Source organism: Aythya fuligula, chromosome 5 (genome assembly GCF_009819795.1).
Source record: "Aythya fuligula isolate bAytFul2 chromosome 5, bAytFul2.pri, whole genome shotgun sequence".
Taxonomy (NCBI): Eukaryota; Metazoa; Chordata; class Aves; order Anseriformes; family Anatidae; genus Aythya; species Aythya fuligula.
In genome coordinates this window covers 60,622,091-60,640,730 of record NC_045563.1, presented here as the reverse complement: position 1 = coordinate 60,640,730, position 18,640 = coordinate 60,622,091, and the positions used below count along the sequence as shown (strand labels likewise).

The 18,640-nt window shown below is 37.8% G+C and overlaps 1 protein-coding gene across 2 annotated transcripts in view; it reads right to left on the bottom strand.

Moving 5' to 3' along the window:
- The window catches only part of SOX6 (SRY-box transcription factor 6), a 386,149-nt gene that overhangs the window by 314,237 nt on the left and 53,272 nt on the right, over window positions 1-18,640 (bottom strand). For both annotated transcript variants that reach the window (XM_032188152.1, XM_032188151.1), the window contains exon 2: window positions 16,811-16,882. The gene's annotated coding sequence lies outside the window, so the exon portion shown is untranslated. The remainder of the gene's footprint in view (window positions 1-16,810; window positions 16,883-18,640) is intronic.

The window sequence follows — 18,640 nt, the reverse complement described above, 5'->3', positions numbered from 1 at the left end:
AAGCTAACAAAGTTCAGTAAGCTGATGGATTCTTACATTAGTGTTTTGTATCACTCATCTCACACAAATGAGATTATCAAGAAACAAAAAAAGTCAGACTCTGAGGTGTAAAGAGAATTGTTTTAACTGATTGTTCTATTATCCTTCCAATATCAACATTTAGAAATGACACTCACATCTAGATATCTCTTTTGTCTTGGAAATTGATTATTTGATACTTAACCAAAATCTAGCAGGTAAATTCTAGATCTATTCAACCAAGAACAAAAGACGTTCTGGAGGAAAATCCCTTGTTGCATGATTTGGTTTAAGCCAGCCAATCTTCATTCTGCTCTCTACTGGGTATTCAGAGCTGCAGAAGTGGGTGTTATCATTCCAGAAAGCCACACACCTTCTGTGTATGGCAGAAATTTAATCTCAATGGATCCCACAGCAATTCCATCAAGATACTAAATAGGAGCTAGAAAAAGCATAAAGTTGTCAAGCACTACAGATGAGAGTTCTGGGAGCAAAGAACTAGTCATCCACCATGTGTCACAGGCTTTCCAACATATTTCCATTTTTTCCTGGGATTAGTTGAATAATGGGAAGGAGAGTTTGGCAACCAAATACGTCTCTGCTTAGAGAGCACTGAGCAGAATGAGGATGGATTACTTCCCCTATTTTACGGGCAGGAAAAGTCATTCATCAGAATGACAAATGTTGTACCTTTACAGGCTCAGGACCCAACTGCAGGTCTCAAGATTCAAGCAATTCAGTGGTACTATTGTGAACTCATCACTACTTTTCTGTTAATTTGCTCAAAAACAAACAAGGAAAATAACAATAACAATAATAATAAAAACCCTCCCCACAACACAGTGACAGTGCTCTTAATAATAACCATACATTCAAATACATTAGAATTTAAGTAGGTTGTGTCTAAAAGACACTGATGTTTTTGACTTTGGTTCTTAACAGGAACTGCAAGGAAGGCTGTAAGTGCCAGTTTATGTTTGCAGGACTACCAGTGGATCAGATATTTAGAAACAGGGGCTCATGAAACACAGCAAGGAATAAACAGAACTAAAAAGTAAGCAGGAGTAAAAAGGAATTCTCATGTTCACATCAAAACCTATGAACCACTCGAGGGCACTGCCAGGTCCAAAAGATGCTCAAAAAAATAAGGTGGAAATATCAAAAAAGAAGTTAAATGCTGTTGAATCCAGGAAGTATTTCAGACCAGGAGGGCTAGAGGGGTTGCATTTAAATTTACAAAGACAATGATCCTTAAGATCTTTATTGCTGCATTAAACAACATTTTTATTATTTATTTTTTTTTAACTCTCTGAGAAATCTTTTGTGTTTGGAGCTCTGTAGATTAACAGGATGCCCAAACTAATCTGGGAGTCTAGAAACAGGACTAAGTGGATATTCTCAAAAGATTGTATTTCAATAGACCTCTCATGCATTGGAGGTTGGATAGGAATATAATGACTACTCCACTTCATCATCTAATATCTGTTAAAGACATTTAAATACTTCCTTAGTAATATTACTTCCTCTGGTTACAACAACTGCAGACTGAGACATCCTGGGAAAATATTTTCTTATCTATAGAGCCTCTGTTTTTCTGTTACTATGAAACTTCTATCCTTCATTAACATTCAAATCACCTTCTTTCTCTGCAGCTGGTGGAGAGGCACTTCACTTTTTTGTCCTAGCAGTGATATAGCAGAACCTTTAACCAGGGACAGGATGCCTCTGGAATCACCTTTCGTCTTTAAAGTTTGCAAACTCTTTGGTTTGCTAGAAACGTGTCAGTAAAACAGAGACGGTGTCCTGTGGATAGCTGCAATTAGGAATCGTCCTTTTGGGGAATTTTTTTCCCTGGATTTAGAACTGTTGTTTTGGATGTACTAGCCATAAGTACTGCATAAGGGGCTATTCCACAAGATGGGTCTGGTGAGAAACATTTTTTAAAAAATAAAAATGCTGCCTTCCCTAGTATCAGCTTATTTTCCCACTTAACTCACAGAAATAGTAATACTAAAAACTGTAATCCTAACTTTGTAGTCCTATCTTTTCACAAAGAACAGTTTAGGACAGCAGAATTCAAGACTTCTTTTGGCATTGATGATTAGGGGGAAGAATGGGGTTGTGCAAACAGACTTGCAGCACTGTCAAAGACATCTTTAGGCTGGTCAAATCTGGGAGAGGAATGAGAAGGTGAATTTGGACTGAAAATTTACTTAGCTGAATCAAAGAGCTAAAGGCTATAACTGTTCCTCTTAATAACATTGCTTAGAACTTCCCTGAACAGAATTACATATTTATGACATATTTCAGTGTCCTTTCACATGCACTGTTGGGGGTGAGAGTAGGGAGTGGGATACCTGTGGCCATAACTTATTATTTGGGAGCTCCTACCCTCATGGTTAAATACCAATTCCCAAAATGCTTGAGCATTCTAGGCCACTTTCAACAACACATATTTAAATAATTAAGACAAAGTTTAATATATTTATTGTAAATACTGTTTCCCTCAATTTTTTATTATTGTTTACTTTACAACTGGATAAAATGCAGAACTACTTCCAGATCTACGTCTTAAATTATTCCAGCTATGTTAATATTTATAGTTAACTTAATTATTGTTTCTTTAATGAAAAAAATAAAAGAAAAAAAACTCTTCCATTCTGTTCAGTTTGCAATACAGCAATCACCACTACGGTCACTAATGGTAACATTGCTATTCAGCTAACAATGAACGCTCACATCACTTACATTACTGCTGTTCCTCAGTTTGTAGAATTTGTGCAACCACTTAATAATATAAGGATCTTATTTTCATGTCCAAAAATAATGTCAATAGAATCAGAGATTACCATTTGAAAAAAAAAAAAAAAAAAAAAAAAAAATATTAATCTTCTTTATCTTCTTTTTAATATTTTTTTTTCTATTTGATATCTGTATTTATTGGTTATATTCTCAGGTTTTATTAAGGCTATAATTCAATAAACTTAGTGTATTTGATCTGGAAAAATATTTTCAATAAGCTATCGTATTTTAAGAGAAACAACATTAAGCTGCTGCATTCAAAGTACTGAAGTCATTTCTTTCACAAACACTAAATGCTCTATTGTTCTACAGCTGACCAACTATCGGAACAAATCTTACACAGACATAACCTAACTAGTTTTTAATGCAAAAATTATGAACAAAGGTAAAAAGATAACAAATAAGATAACAAATAACAAAACTTTTGTATAAATTAGAACATGCAGAATCCTGGACCCCTTACAAGCAGCAAGACACATTCTAGAGGCTGTAAATGGGTTTAGAGTCTCAATGGGCTCAGAATCTCAATAGTGTAGAACTGCACTTACTGAGCTGCACTGCAAGTAGTCGTTATTACTACTAATGCTGTGTTTATAAGTGTAATAAGAACTGTAATTATTGGAATCAGTATTATAGCCATTCCTGGAGGCCCCCACTAATCCCTCTTCTGGGCACCATGCTCTTTTAAACTACGCTCTTGCCTTCTGTAAGAGCATAGTTTAAAAATGTAAAATAGTTAGTCAAAGATTGAGAAAGGAAACCAAGATGAAGTGAGCTGCTCAGAACCAAAGCCAGGAGCAGTAACTACTGGACCTACTGCAGATCAACTTATTTGGACACACATTTTTTAATTCCTGAATGTTTATGAAAAAATATCCTCTCCATGTGCTCAAGCTTGAAAGAATATGAACAGCCATGGTGAAGAACATTTAGGAAAAATACATCAGATCATGGTACTCACCTAAGTAGACTGAAGATTTGCACTTACTCCCAAGGAGAAACAAGTGTGTGCAAGTTGATCCCTCCCATCTTTACTAATTCTAGCCATAAAATTAGTCTCTAGAATATAGCCTCCCTTCCGTTTGCAGGTGCAGCTCCCCTGAATGCTAATGTCGATCACATGTGCTTACAAAGCAAAGCAAATTCCTTTAAATTTCAATGGGCTGGACAGAGCAATATTTCAAAAAGCAGCTGTTGTTGGTAGCGTTCAAGTTTATCGGCAATCTTTATAAAGCTGCCCCCAAAATACATACTGTATCTGATCTCAAGTTAAGAAGGCTTTTCTCTAAAGAGTACTGAATCACTTTAATGTAGATTCTAATGCTGCCTTACTCCGCTTTCAAGGTAGCTAGTAAATTCAGCTTTACTACAGTACTATAAAGATGTGAAAGAACTGTAATAGCATCTAAAAATGAGCTGTTACCTCTACACTGTTCAGTTTAGAAAACTAAACAGAATACTGATGAAAAATGTTAATGATAGCTTGCTGAGATGTCATGAGGAAAGAGATAATTCACTATATTTTTGTTATAAAATGTAAATTATAACGTCCTTAAAGAATCTATATATCTCCAAGAAGGACAAGAGAAGGAAAGAGAGAGCTAAACAACATTATATTTCAGTAATTTAATTAAAAACAGACCTACCAGCAGCCACATTTATATAATCGGTACCATTCCAACACAGATCTCAGTATTCGCAGGATTTTAAACTCCTCCAAAGTCCTGCCAATTGCAGTGAAGTACCTCTAAATGCTTAAAGCACCTTGCTGAATTAGGACTTCAATCACATATACATTTATCTCTAAGAAGTTTGCATTAGATCACCAATACCGTTCCAATGGACTGGATAAGCAGTGAAAGTCAAACGTTCTAACAATGCAAATGTTAGAAATAAACCTTGACTCTGTGATCCTTTAGCTTTTAGGAGGTGGACCACTTCACTGTACCCAAGCTTCTGACTCTGAATGTTAAGGCTAAAAAGGCATAACTTCTTTCTTGGATAACAACAGTGAAATTACTTTACAACCCCAGCCCATCGCCAGATTCTGTAGAATTAAGTCCATGGCATCACCTCAGTTCTACAACTCCAAAATGGCACAGAAGGTGTGGGAAAATGGCAAAAAGGGTAGGCAGTGTATCCCCTGGCATCTCTGCATGGCAGCTGGTGAGACAAAACAAAAATCAGATCACTGCCTAGAGAGTCTATTGGCAACTCTCAGTCGCATCTGGGAACAATGGCCCATCAAAGCTAACTACGTATTGTTAATATCCCTACCTAATCCAGGCAGTGGGAAAGAAAAGTACAAAGTCCTCTAGCAAATCTTGCAACCTTCCAGCCACTCACATCCCCAGTTTCCAGATTCCTATAAGCACATACAGCTTATTCCACTGATACAGCAGTGTTCCCAATGCTACCACGCACATCCTCTGTGGCCAGGCTGGGGTGAGGGTGCATTCACCACTGCCAGATGATTTTTATTCCCCATCTCCACAAAATACTGAGAAGCTAAGGAGGCCCTGCTTCCTGCTCCCACCTCACCAGCCTAAGGAGAAATTAGGGTAGCACAGAACTTCCCTACGTGGAAACACTGGGGGCTGGGAAACACATTTCTGAGGGCTGGATTATGATTTTTGCAATACAGAATTTTTAAGCTATTGGGTTCTAAGCCTGCACGGTCTTACGCTTGCAGCTATTGGCATGTTTGACATTTTAAACTATGAAATACCAACCTATTTTGAAATTGTCCAAATCATTAGTTGTGGAATTTTCCTAGCACTTCATGAATACCACTGTTAATTGGGCAATTAACTCGAAACTACAGAATATGCTGTGATGGCATGATATGATATAAGCCATGTAAAAGAAGGAACAGCCAAGCAACTCAGTATGTTGAAAGATATTAATGAAGTGGCAAAATCTGCCAGAAAAATAATAATGGGTGATTTTAACTACCCCAATATTAACTGGTTGAATAACACATCTGTACATGGTTTGGAGAAGCAGCTTATTGATACTATAAATGGCTTCTTTTTGGAGCAGCTCCTTCTGGAGCATAGAGGAGGAGGAGTTCCACTCAGTTATTAATTTATTTGTGTGTGTTTGTGTAGGAAGCAAGCATGGGTGTTCTGCTAAGCAACAATGGCCACAGGACAATGAGGTTTGAATCTCGATGATGAAGTACTTGAGTGGTAACCAAATAGTTAATGGCAGGTGGGTGGGTGGGTGAGGCAAAAACCATAAAAAACAGCTATCTCAAGGGGAAGGCTGTTTTGGGGGAATTAAGGAGTTCATTGACACCCAGAAACAAGTTACCAGACAGGGAAAGGGAAAAGAGGAAAACAGAGGCTGCCATATTCCTGGCATAACCTACAAGAATCTATATAGCCTTAAAAAAAAAAAAAAAAAAAAAAAAAAAAAAAAAACTGCTGAATACCGCAGTCAGAAACAAATCTATAATGGAACCTGTGGTAATCAGAACGTATAAATTCAGTCTAAAAAAAAATGAATGGAAAAGAATAAATTATCATGATCATTTGTTTCAACAACTGTATAACTATTCCAGTAAATTGGCCTATGAAAAGGATGTATATGTTACCTAACATACAACTCTAGAAATCTAGAAGAAGATTACACACGTCCTGCAGCTGTTTTAACAAATACAGCAAAAGGGGGTAACAGAATGAACATTGTTGCGTTCCCCTTATAGTTCTCTAGAAGTTATGCTGAAGTTCATTAAAAAAATCTTTACAAACAAGAGATTAATAAGCAAGTAAATAAATTACAGAAAAGTTATAGACAGATGTGGTAATAATAGTCACGTCATAGCTATGATTGTCTAGGGCTGGGGCTATGAAGGGTCAGAAGGACCTGGGAGTGATGGTGGATAGTCGGCTGAATATGAGCCAGCAGTGTGCTCAGGTGGCCAAGAAGGCCAACGGCATCCTGGCTTGTATCAGGAACGGTGTGGCCAGCAGGGCTAGGGAGGTGATCGTCCCCCTGTACTCGGCTCTGGTGAGGCCACACCTCGAGTACTGTGTTCAGTTTTGGGCCCCTCGCTACAAGAAGGACATGGAGGTGCTTGAGCGGGTGCAGAGAAGGGCGACGAAGCTGGTGAGGGGTCTGGAGAACAAGTCCTACGAGGAGCGGCTGAGGGAGCTGGGCTTGTTCAGCCTGGAGAAGAGGAGGCTCAGGGGCGACCTTATCGCTCTCTATAGGTACCTCAAGGGAGGCTGTAGCGAGGTGGGGGTTGGCCTGTTCTCCCACGTGCCTGGTGACAGGACGAGGGGGAATGGGCTTAAGTTGCGCCAGGGGAGTTTTAGGTTAGATGTTAGGAAGAACTTCTTTACCGAAAGGGTTGTTAGGCGTTGGAACAGGCTGCCCAGGGAAGTGGTGGAGTCACCATCCCTGGAGGTCTTTAAAAGACGTTTAGATGTGGAGCTTAGGGATATGGTTTAGTGGGGACTGTTAGTGTTAAGTCAGAGGTTGGACTGGGTAATCTTGGAGGTCTCTTCCAACCTAGATGACTCTGTGATATGCAGTTTGTTCATTCCTTGACCATATTTCACAAACTAGGTTCCCATACTGGATCTGATGAATCCTGGAGTGGGCAGCAACCAATACCTAGTATTGTAGAGGCAAGCGAATATGGTTCCATTCTTAGCAAAGAAAACCCTGGGCAACAGATTTCCTTCTGGCCTGCTCATACTTCTTACAAATATGGATATACTGTCAGGCTTTAATGAAATTAGCGAGGACGTTTAAGGACTACTTGCTTGGGTGGGATGTTACCTTAATATATAAGCAATGAAAGAAGGCCAATAACCTCACAACGATAAAAACTTGCCCAAGCAATATAGGATAAACGAGCTCTCATATATAACTGTTCTTTAGCGGATATGGGGTGTGGGGGGAGTTCAACACAGTTGTAGGGGAAATGGCTTTTCCAAAATTTATGTTAAAATCTGCATCATGATTTGAAGAAGGAAATGTTCCATAAAATTAAGACTTTCTAGTCATACTTTAAAAATACTGGGTTAAGAAGCAGCAGAGCAACATGAAACCTAGTGTTGACAAATACAGAACATTGCATTTTAGAAAGAATAATTTCAGCTTTTTATTTTTGCTGCTGGATTTTATACAAACTGTAATCACTTGGTAAAAATGGAACAATGAAATAAAATGCCAATAGTACAAACAGCCCCCAAAGACATAAAAAGAAGACAGAAAATATTATATCTTTAAATAAATCAATAGTGCATGTTCTATTAAGATAGCATGCTCAATTCTAAATAATATCTCTGAAATACAGGAGAAATAAAAACGAGTTCAATGAACTTCACAGAATTGTTTAATATGCCAGGTATATTCTGGAATTTTTCTTTGTCTCTGAAATGTAAAGGGCTGCCAGCTTTCCACTGATGGATTGGCTAATCACGAGCCTGACACGATGTTCATAAAATTATTTTGCTGAAATAGGAGCAAGGAGTGCTACCACACACTCCAACTTAAGCACATCTCCAATCCCTTGTGCCTGCTGTAAGAATGCCTCTCAAGTTTTAGACGGTTAGCAATGATTTTTTCTGGGAATGAAATTTTTACTTCACTTTCATAATGCTAAGAATTTAGGTTCCAAATTCCTGCACTTTACTCTGATCACTTCAGCAAATCTAACTGTAGTTCAGTGCTACTAGGGAAATAAATGATGGGTTCAGTAACTGGCCACAGAATCACAGAATGGCCAAGTTTGGAAGGGACCTCTGAAGAGCATCTAGTCCAACCCTGCTGCCGAGCAGGGCATCCAGATGGATTTTGAGAAGGAGACAGAATCACAGAATCACAGAATTTCTAGGTTGGAAGAGACCTCAAGATCATCGAGTCCAACCTCTGACACTAACAGTCCCCACTAAACCATATCCCTAAGCTCTACATCTAAACGTCTCTTAAAGACTTCCAGGGATGGTGACTCCACCACTTCCCTGGGCAGCCTGTTCCAATGCCTCACAACCCTTTCGGTAAAGAAGTTCTTCCTAACATCTAACCTAAAACTCCCCTGGCGCAACTTAAGCCCATTCCCCCTCGTCCTGTCACCAGGCACGTGGGAGAACAGGCCAACCCCCACCTCGCTACAGCCTCCCTTGAGGTACCCATAGAGAGCGATAAGGTCGCCCCTGAGCCTCCTCTTCTCCAGGCTGAACAAGCCCAGCTCCCTCAGCCGCTCCTCGTAGGACTTGTTCTCCAGGCCCCTCACCAGCTTCGTCGCCCTTCTCTGCACCCGCTCAAGCACCTCCATGTCCTTCTTGTAGCGAGGGGCCCAAAACTGAACACAGTACTCGAGGTGCGGCCTCACCAGAGCTGAGTACAGGGGGACGATCACCTCCCTAGCCCTGCTGGTCACACTGTTAGACTCCACAATCCCTCTGGGCAACATGTTGCAGTGCTCTGTCTCCCTCACAGTAAAGAAGTGCCCTCCCACTTCTGTTTGAGACCAGGCAGATCTCAAACAGAAAAGTATTGAATACTAAAGCATTTCAGAGAAAATAGATAGTAAAGCAGTAAGAATTCCAATTACATGGCCAGTTTACTAGCTAGGCATTTGTTTTCCTTCTGGTGCCCTACAGTACTTCAGGTCTTTATACAGGACCATGTGTTTCAGTCACACCTTAATTCCTGCCAATTTCCAGACAGAAGTCATTTCCTTTTCTAGATCACACTTTTATTTTAATACAAAAATAAGAACTTTGAATGAAGTCTTAGACTTTGTGAACTGTTTCATCAGTGAAGGCAGGAGAGGTGAAACTTCAAAAAAATAAAACCACCACATAACCTGCTTTGTTTTAGCACTGGGGAATTGGATTAATTACTCCCTGGGGCTTCTTGGCTCCTTCAGGGAGCATCCTTCAGACTAACTTTCAGAGCCAAGATTATACTGTAATCTCTAATAAACCCATAAAGATAATATGGTATTTACACAATTAAGTGTAGTCTTTGAATATTTTATGATGCAGAGTACCGAATCCATCGGACATATTAAGAACAGCAAGCTGTCCCCAGTTAGTTCAAATTGATTTTGTCAAATGCCTTGTTAATTTAGATACCCCAAATATTAGTTCATCATCTCTGTGCATGAACAGAGATTTACTACTAAGGTAAAAATGAAGTTTTTCACATTATTTATATTTTCATTATTAATTAAAGTGCTGTCAAGAAGCCTACCCATTTCGTGGAAAATGAATTTAAAAAATGCACTGATTTTTAAAATTGACCTTTGTGCTCTATCTTATCTTTAATATCTTAAAGTAACATTTTTAAAGGGGTTTCACTTTGATCAGCTCTTTTTAATTAACTTTAGAAATGTGAGTGTTTTACAATATAGTCTATATCTTTTTCTTTTTTTATTATTTAGCTATTAACACTTACATTTTACCTTCAACAGCCCATTATCAGATTTCTATCAAGTCAGGTTTTGGTATATCTAGCAAGCAGTTAACCTCTTACCCCACACCCTCCTGTAACTGTGATTATGATGAATGAGTGGTTAGTTCTAAGCAATTCTGTTTTATGTCAATAAATGAATCAAACAGCCATTGGTATGTGTGCATTAGGAAGACAGTGAGAAAATTAAGCTGTCTGTGGGCACTTTATAACCCCTACCCTTTTAAGTAATACGATTCAAAAAGTTAATGCTCACATCAACTGTTAGCATTCCCCATCCACACCACAGAATAAGAAATCCTTTGTGTCATTTACGAAGAATAAGAAATACCCTGTATAATTTACCACTCAGTGTGGCTGGAACAAAGTTTTCTTTACAGGTTTTCTAAGATCTAACTGTTAAGTGACCTAAGGCTTTGGTTTTCTGACAAACTATCATTTCTTCCAATAATATTCTGTAAACGCCAATCACTTGCAGAAAACCTCTAGGACTCTGTCCAGGTATGGACTTGTACAAATACTTAGCTTCTATGTTCTTATTTCAGCTTGTTAGCACAAATATTTCCTAACAGATTCCTCTCACTCTAGATTGCATGCAACTTGAATGGCATATTACATTCTTGCAAAAATAGATGTGTTTAGACGAGGATTTCCATTTTTTTGCTTAGTGATTTTGCAAAGGTTTTTTTAGACGGCAGATGTATCTCATGCAGCACACGTATGGAGCAGCAAAGGAACGAGGAGATCCTCACATTCAAAGCATGGCAATGCTTCATTTCCAGCAGCAGCTTCTTTAAATGGTTAAACTTAATCAAAAAGTAGGCAAAGACCACACATCCCTGTGCAGTACGTCAGAAGCTGGTTGGATGGCTCTCGGCCCCTCAGTGGTGTCCTTATTTTAGCAGTTCTAAAGGCTCTGATAAGCATGACAGCACGATAAACCCTTTGGATTTATGTGAATGCAAATTGTTATGTTGTGTGTTTTCTCTTGTGCATGCATTCCATTATTTGTAAGAAACTGAACAAAGTTTCTGTTCTATGTTAAAAATCAAAATAGTAGTCTGGGTATGCTATTTGCTTATTATAAGAAAATCTGGCTAAATTGAATACAATGCATATTGCTTCCACAACATGAGCATACTGAATACCTTTTTTTTTTTTTTTTTTTTTTTTACTTACTACAAAGAAACAGTCTGTCCAGTCAATAAAGCAACAGCCAAAATAACATCTGCTGCACTTAGAAGGTAAATGGGAACTCAGATAGGAACGTGCTGCCATGTATCAGGCACTCCTTCCACTAAGAGAAGTCCCTGGATGACCTACCACAACCACACAGCTTTGGAAAAAAACATACAGGGAGTCCATGAGACATCCCATCTAGAAGCAAAGGTGGGAGGGGCATGAGAGTCTTAGAAACTGAAAACAAAATAAAATTTGTGGTAGTTTTGCTTGGACTTCTGTCCTGTTCTCACAAAAAGTGAGAAGTTTATTCCAGTCACCTCTCTCCTTCAGTCCTTTTTTCTTACACCTTCTGCTCTTCAGGTGAAACTACATAACATTGGAAGGATGCAAGTATGCTCCCATTTGACCCACACCGGCAAATGTGCTTGGGCATCCAGGCGGACAGCATTACTCAAATGTAAAGAAGTGTCCTTCTCCTTTCCATTTTGTTTCTACACAACTGACTGTCTCTTTAAAATGTCTAAAATATGTGTATTTTATACAGAAGCTTTTTCAGACTAGAAAAATGTTCAGTGCAGTTGTCTTGCTTTTCTATTTATTTATACCTTATGTTATATACTGGAACTTTGTATATTAGAAAATTTGCGTGCTGCTGTACTGTAGGCATTGCATAAAATCAGTACGATAGTTTCCCACTATAGCAGATTTTATATTCGTCATTTGTAAAATAATCCCAGGAAAACAAAGCTTCAAATTGCTGAGAGGCTACTTCATGGTATGACCACATCATTTTACATTGTTATGTCACAAACATTAGCTGGAAAGCAGACAGAAGAGGAAAAAGACCTCTGGTACCTCCACCAGCACACTGAGACAGAGCACCTCTGGACGTTGCAGCAAAGAGAGCTTCCAGCAAGGCACCACTTTGTTTCCTTAATAGGAATTTTGAATGAGTTCTGTCCATAAAGAGGTGATACTCTGATACACACCTCCTTGACCAAAATGAACAACTAGATATTAAGAAGAGAAAAATTGAGTCCACCATATTGCTCAGCCAGCAAGTATAGACACAGTATTCTCCCAAATAAACTGGACTTCAGAATAACATCAGATATTACCAATTAAACCTGTAAAGCTAAATAGTGCCAAAGCCACACGCCTTCACTTGCCCCAAATAAGCTATGCCTTCTTTCACTTTATCATGTAAATAATCACAAATTAGTAGGCTTTTTTTTAATTATTATTTTTATCCTTATCTAAACTGTTACAAAAACAAAGCACGAGTCTGTTTGGTCAGATGCTCCACGCTGTAACTGAACACAGTCCCTAAGTTTTAAATAGAACCATTCCAAGTAAACCAACCATAAAAATTGCCTTAAAAATAAAATTGAGGAAAAACATTAAATACTGAGTTTGAATCAAAAAGTACCTTCTGACCACGTGCTATCAGATGAAGTGCTTGAAAAGATTGTTTACCTACTTACACCACCAGCTTTTTTATGTTATGATGTGTGTGCTTGTGCATGCCCCTTAAGCGTTTCTATTTTTGTTGTTAAACCTTTCCAAAAAATGCTGCTGTTTGTTTTGAAAGTGATTTGATTTTAGTTCCAAATCCAATGATATTATTTTCACCATATTTTCAACACAGGCTTTTCATTGAAGAGCAGTTCTAGCAAGACACTGAAGTTTTATGGGCTTTACCACAATTCATTTCAGAGTTTTTCCCCCGCTTTGTCACTGTTTTCACTTTACACACAAGTCACAATAAAATATTTGCACACAAACTGAACTGCTAATAAAGAGGTACATACATGTACAACTGCTGATCTACAAGTAGAATTCATTTTACATGCAGTTATTAGAGGATATTTATTTTACCTTCTGTAACTTTAAATAACCATTGCAGTTTACTACTGGACAAACCTACTTCAGAAGGACAGTTAAATAAATTAAACCCACATTCTTGAAAAAAGTAACCTTCAGTTAGGACAATTACTCTGTGGGCATAACACAAAAGCACAAATGTCACATTTTCCATGAAATTTACTTTTGTATGAATCATCAATCCTGTTTTCTCCTGAACAAAAGTAGCCAAATATGACAACAAAAAAAGTTGTCTGAACTGGATGATCCAAGTAATTACATGTTACAGCAGAATGCATTTATGACAAAACTTTCAAAAATTTGAGGAAAAAGTTATTATAGCCCCTGGTTGAAATAGCTTTGGTATAGACCTATAGCACTATTTTGCTGATCTTGCTGTATTCCTTTATAAAAAATACGAAGTTTTGAAAATCAATCTTCCTAGTGTCAACTTACACTCCTTCCCTTTGGAGTATAGATCAAATAAATACACTGCAAAAACACACCCAAGTTCTATAGTGCAACATTGAAAATGGTATACGCTTCTCATTAGCATTTTTAAAGTGCTGCTTTAAATTGAATCTTCTCAAAATTCTTTATATATGCAAACCTTTTGTCTTCCACACCAACCCCCAAAGCTCCCATCTTATCATCTCCTTAGGGCCTTTTTGTTCGTCCTCAAGTTCTGATCCTGTTCTCCTCAGCTTCCAGAGTCACCTCACATGAATAAGTATTTGCAGAAATCAAGCCTTTAAATTGAAAGAAACTTGAAATAACAGCATGCCCTACTAGTCTACAGAGCACAGTGAAAATTTATGACACTATACTTACTCCTGTTGCTGAATACTACGAGTCCGTATCTGCTGAACTGATGTATATTACGTAAAGAATATTTTCCACTTTGGAGAGGTACAATATACACGATTTAAGAAGATCTAAACCTTTATTAATGTAGAATGTATACTTCAATCCTGTTTTCATTATGTGAGGAGACACTGGGCTGTATCACTTAGTTGTACATCCTACATTTTATTTTCAACTTATGTGAATGTAGGATGTGTATGTTCCCAGATATACAGTGCTAAATACCAAAATAAAACTTTTAATCAAAGAACACAATCAGTCAGCTGTAGTATTAGCTTCTCCAGATATTCCTGTTAATATGATTCTGTTCTAATTTGCAGAGAATACCTATAAAGGACTAGACTGTAGTTCATTTCATAGTCATTTTGTACAGTCATTTACTTGTCCTCTCTGGTAAGCCTGCTGAACTGTGTTCCAGCTCTAATGGTCACGATATGTAAGGTGCCTTAACTGTATTAACTTTTTTTCTGCAAAAGCCAGTGTACAGTTGTGTGATAACAATAGTCCATATTTTGCATCATAGTTTAACTACATATTTGGTTAACCTAAACACAAACATTGTTTTCAAAGTACATTTTATGTCAATTTTTGTCCTGTTCTCACCAGAGAACATTGCCACTGTTAACCAAGACAGGCAAGACTCAGATCACAAGTCCATAGAAAACTATTAGCGTGCATCCAAAGGAGGGTGAAATCCTCCTTTGAATGGTGGATCAAAGATGGTGAAGGGTTTAGAGTGGAAGACATACGAGGAGCAGCTGAGGTCACTCAGATTGCTTAGCCCAGAGAAGACCAGACTGAGGAGAGGCTTCATGGTGGCCTGCAGCTTCCTCACAAGGGGAGCGGAGGGGCAGGCGCTGAGCTCTGCTCTCTGGGGACAGCAACAGGACCCGAGGGAATGGCATGGAGCTGGGACAGGGGAGGGTCAGGCTGGGGGTTAGGAAAATGGTCTGCACCCAGAGGGTGGTCGGGCACTGGGGCAGGCTGCCCAGGGACGTGGTCACAGCACTGAGCCTGCCAGAGCTCAAGAAGAGATTGGACAAAAGCTCTCAGACGCGTGATCTGATTTTTGGGTGATTGTGTGAAGCCAGGAGTTGGACTTGATGATCTTTGTGGGTCCCTTACAACTTGGGATATTCTGGTTTCTATAATACAATTACTAAAGCACTTCATAAGTTTATTCTACCACATGTATTAAACAATACTTACAACTTCTCATCCAATTAGCTTGGTACACACAATGACATTCACTGTGAATCTACAATAGTATTTATTCCACTGCTTTGACAAGAAAGCACACTCAATACTGAGGTATAAATAGGTATTATTTGTATTGACTGATATATTACTGCTTCTATTTATAGATGAGAAAAAATGAGGCACAGAAAACTGAAGTGATAACTTGAAGAAAACATGAAGTGGCAAAGCGTGGAAAAGTTACAGCAAACGCCTCACTATTGATTCAGTAATCACCCCATAACCTTACACTGCCATCTCAAAATAGCTTTTCAAAGGTAATACTTTTTTAAAATTTGTTCATTTTATTTGATAACAATATTTTCTTTAAATACGACTGACAACATTCATTAAAAAGATACAGATGTCTACTGACCTGTAAGTGAAGGAAACTGCAAATATAATAGCAAAACCATGTATGAAAATGAACATTTGTAAAGAGGAAGGGTTAGTACAAATTGAATGCATTTCCATATTGAGAGGAGAAACAGCCATATTTTTCCCTGATGAATGCAGTTCTGTGAACATCTTTTTCCACAAATGATTGAATAAATATTTATTCATAAACTATATTTGTGACTTAAGAGAACAGGCTGCATAGATTGGTTTCATTTATACTACATCATACAAGAGGTATTGCAATAATTTATATCATGCCAAGTCTAAGTCCCATTAGATTTTCCTTATTATACTTGACTGAAGCTGAAGACTATCCAAAACAGCAATTCTGAAAGCTTTCTATTCGTTGTGTAAATAAGTGTCTTACTCCCACATCCTCTCCTCTAACCTTCCCTTTCTCAAAGCATTTATGTAGAGGCCTAGTCCCGTTTGTTCTGTTTGAACTTGGGCATATGCTGAAACATATTCTTGGGCCATGGCCTAAATGACTACACTCTCAGTCATTTTGCTGCAATCATAAAGGTCAGGTTTCTCCAGGGTAAATACAGATACATTCCCAGTTCAACAGATACTGGTTGTCCTAGCAGTTCCTCCATTAACCCATGTAATATTTCCTCTAAAAGTCCTGTCAGTCTTGAATCACTGCCCCAGTTCACTACCAGAAACAATTTTAATCACAACAGGAAGATGCACTGACACTGTTAGCAACAGTCATAACTAATGTGTTGCTGTAAGCAACACTGTTCTCTCGTTATCATCATAAAAAAAAAAAAAAAAAGACAAACAGGAATATGCACTGTTAATTTAAGTATCTGTAAGCCCCTGCGAACAGCTGAATTAAGTTGGTAGCAAAAAACTACAAAAAGTTTGTAAGTAGCTGGGTATGTTATTAATGAATGAAGAATCTAAATTTCTGATATTACGATGGCATTTTAAAATAGTTTCCACCCTTTGCATGAAAACAGTATTATAAAGACACACACAATAGGAAAATTAATCAATAAATACTTACAAATACGCAAAAAAAATCAGCCCCAGCTCCCAGAAATCACTGGTAAGTTGCTTTTGAATTCATGAAACTGACCTGAAAAATTAAATGGAAAAAAAGAAGTTAAAAGAAAGCAGAGAACTGATAAATTTTACTTTTTTATTACTATTGAATAGTTGTGATTTTTAACTATGAACTAAATAAAGCAGTACACAAGACTGTTGTCACTATTTCAGCCAAGTAATTTACACAGAATTTGTTTCCAGGAAGCCAATACCAAGAGAAACAATTATTTCATTGTTCTACATCTCACACCATAGCAACCAGTCCATTACAGCTTCTACAAACTGTCATAAATGCAAGCATGGTTATCTTTTAATAAGGAAAATAGCTTTGAGGCTTTTTTTTTGGTTGGTTGGTGTTTTTTGTTGTTGTTTTACATGTTACAGAACATTCATTACTTTTAAAAAGTATTTTGTTAGCAGCATTTTGCAGCTCAAGTGGTTTAAATTGTTACTGTTTAGGTATGTTTAACTGGAACCCCTCTGAGGCAAAATTCATACAAAAAGACAGACTGACAATTTTGTTCTCCTATGGTCTAGATCCTGGTTAGAAGCTGAGTCTAAGTACAATGCGTTCACTATAAGGCATGATTAAATCCAACATTCTTTTTCCTGCATACCCCTCAGTTCTAGCTGGAAAGGTAACAGATGCAACTCAAACCCACAGAGCTTGCCTTATAAAATTCTTTAACTAGCACAATGACTCACTTTATGCCTCTAAATATCCATGGTTTCCTCTCTCCAGAACCCCCATGCATTAGAAGGTAGTTCAGTAGTTTATTTTTATTGTTTGGTCTACATACAGCACATTTTTAGTTCTTAGGAAAACAAAGAAACTTTGTTGCAGAGCCCTTGTTTTCCTTCCAAAATGTGAGGATGGATATGGGTAACATTAAACTGAAAATAGTAATGGAGCCTGAGCAACTAGTTTAGGTCAAAACCTTTTTGTTCTCCAGGAGCTATCTGATTAATTTGCAGTTCATAAAACAGTGGGTGTAAGCTTAGTTTAAAAACATGTAACTATATTTAAGATGAAATCATCGTTTTTGTTAGCCTCCAGTAATCTTTAAGAAACACCTTCCCACAACATTTCTGTATCCTAAAGTGCACCAGCCAGTACTGTGCATTGCCTAGAGACAAGGAGAGAATACCAAACTTATCTTGATGTAGAATATCCTCCTTATTTAATACACCCACCCTGAAGTGCATATTATTCATTCCAACCAAGCCCTCCCCCATCCCAAAAGTACACATTTAATTGTGTCTTCTCTCCTGTAATACCAACAGAAAGTCAACAAATCTCATTTGCTGTATCAATGCTGTGTTATTATATATTTTAAAAGCAAGCCTGAATCTCATTATCAGCTGATTTATGCCATTAGTGTGCTTTGGAGCCACCAATTAAACAAGGACAGTGGTTCATAAGGTCACAGTTAATTAATCTGAAAGAGTATAAATACACTTTAATGCACACCACCTCATGTAGAGAATTTAGGAACAAAGCACCAAACCTTTATTCTGGGCAAGCAATTAGGGGGAAAGGTTAAATATACAAAATTTAAAATTTAGCTGTAGCGTTCTGTTAATCTATCAGGAAGAACTTCAGCTTGGTTTAAGGAAAAAAAAAAAAAAAAGGCAGAATATTATGTATGTGAAGCCCTGATTCTTAAAGCAACAACGTGAATACGACAGACAGCACAGGGCTAACCGTGCCTGATGATTGTGAGTAAATTAGGGCTTTTTGCTCAGATAACACCTAGGAACTGGGAATCAGCTGTGGACTTAGCCAATA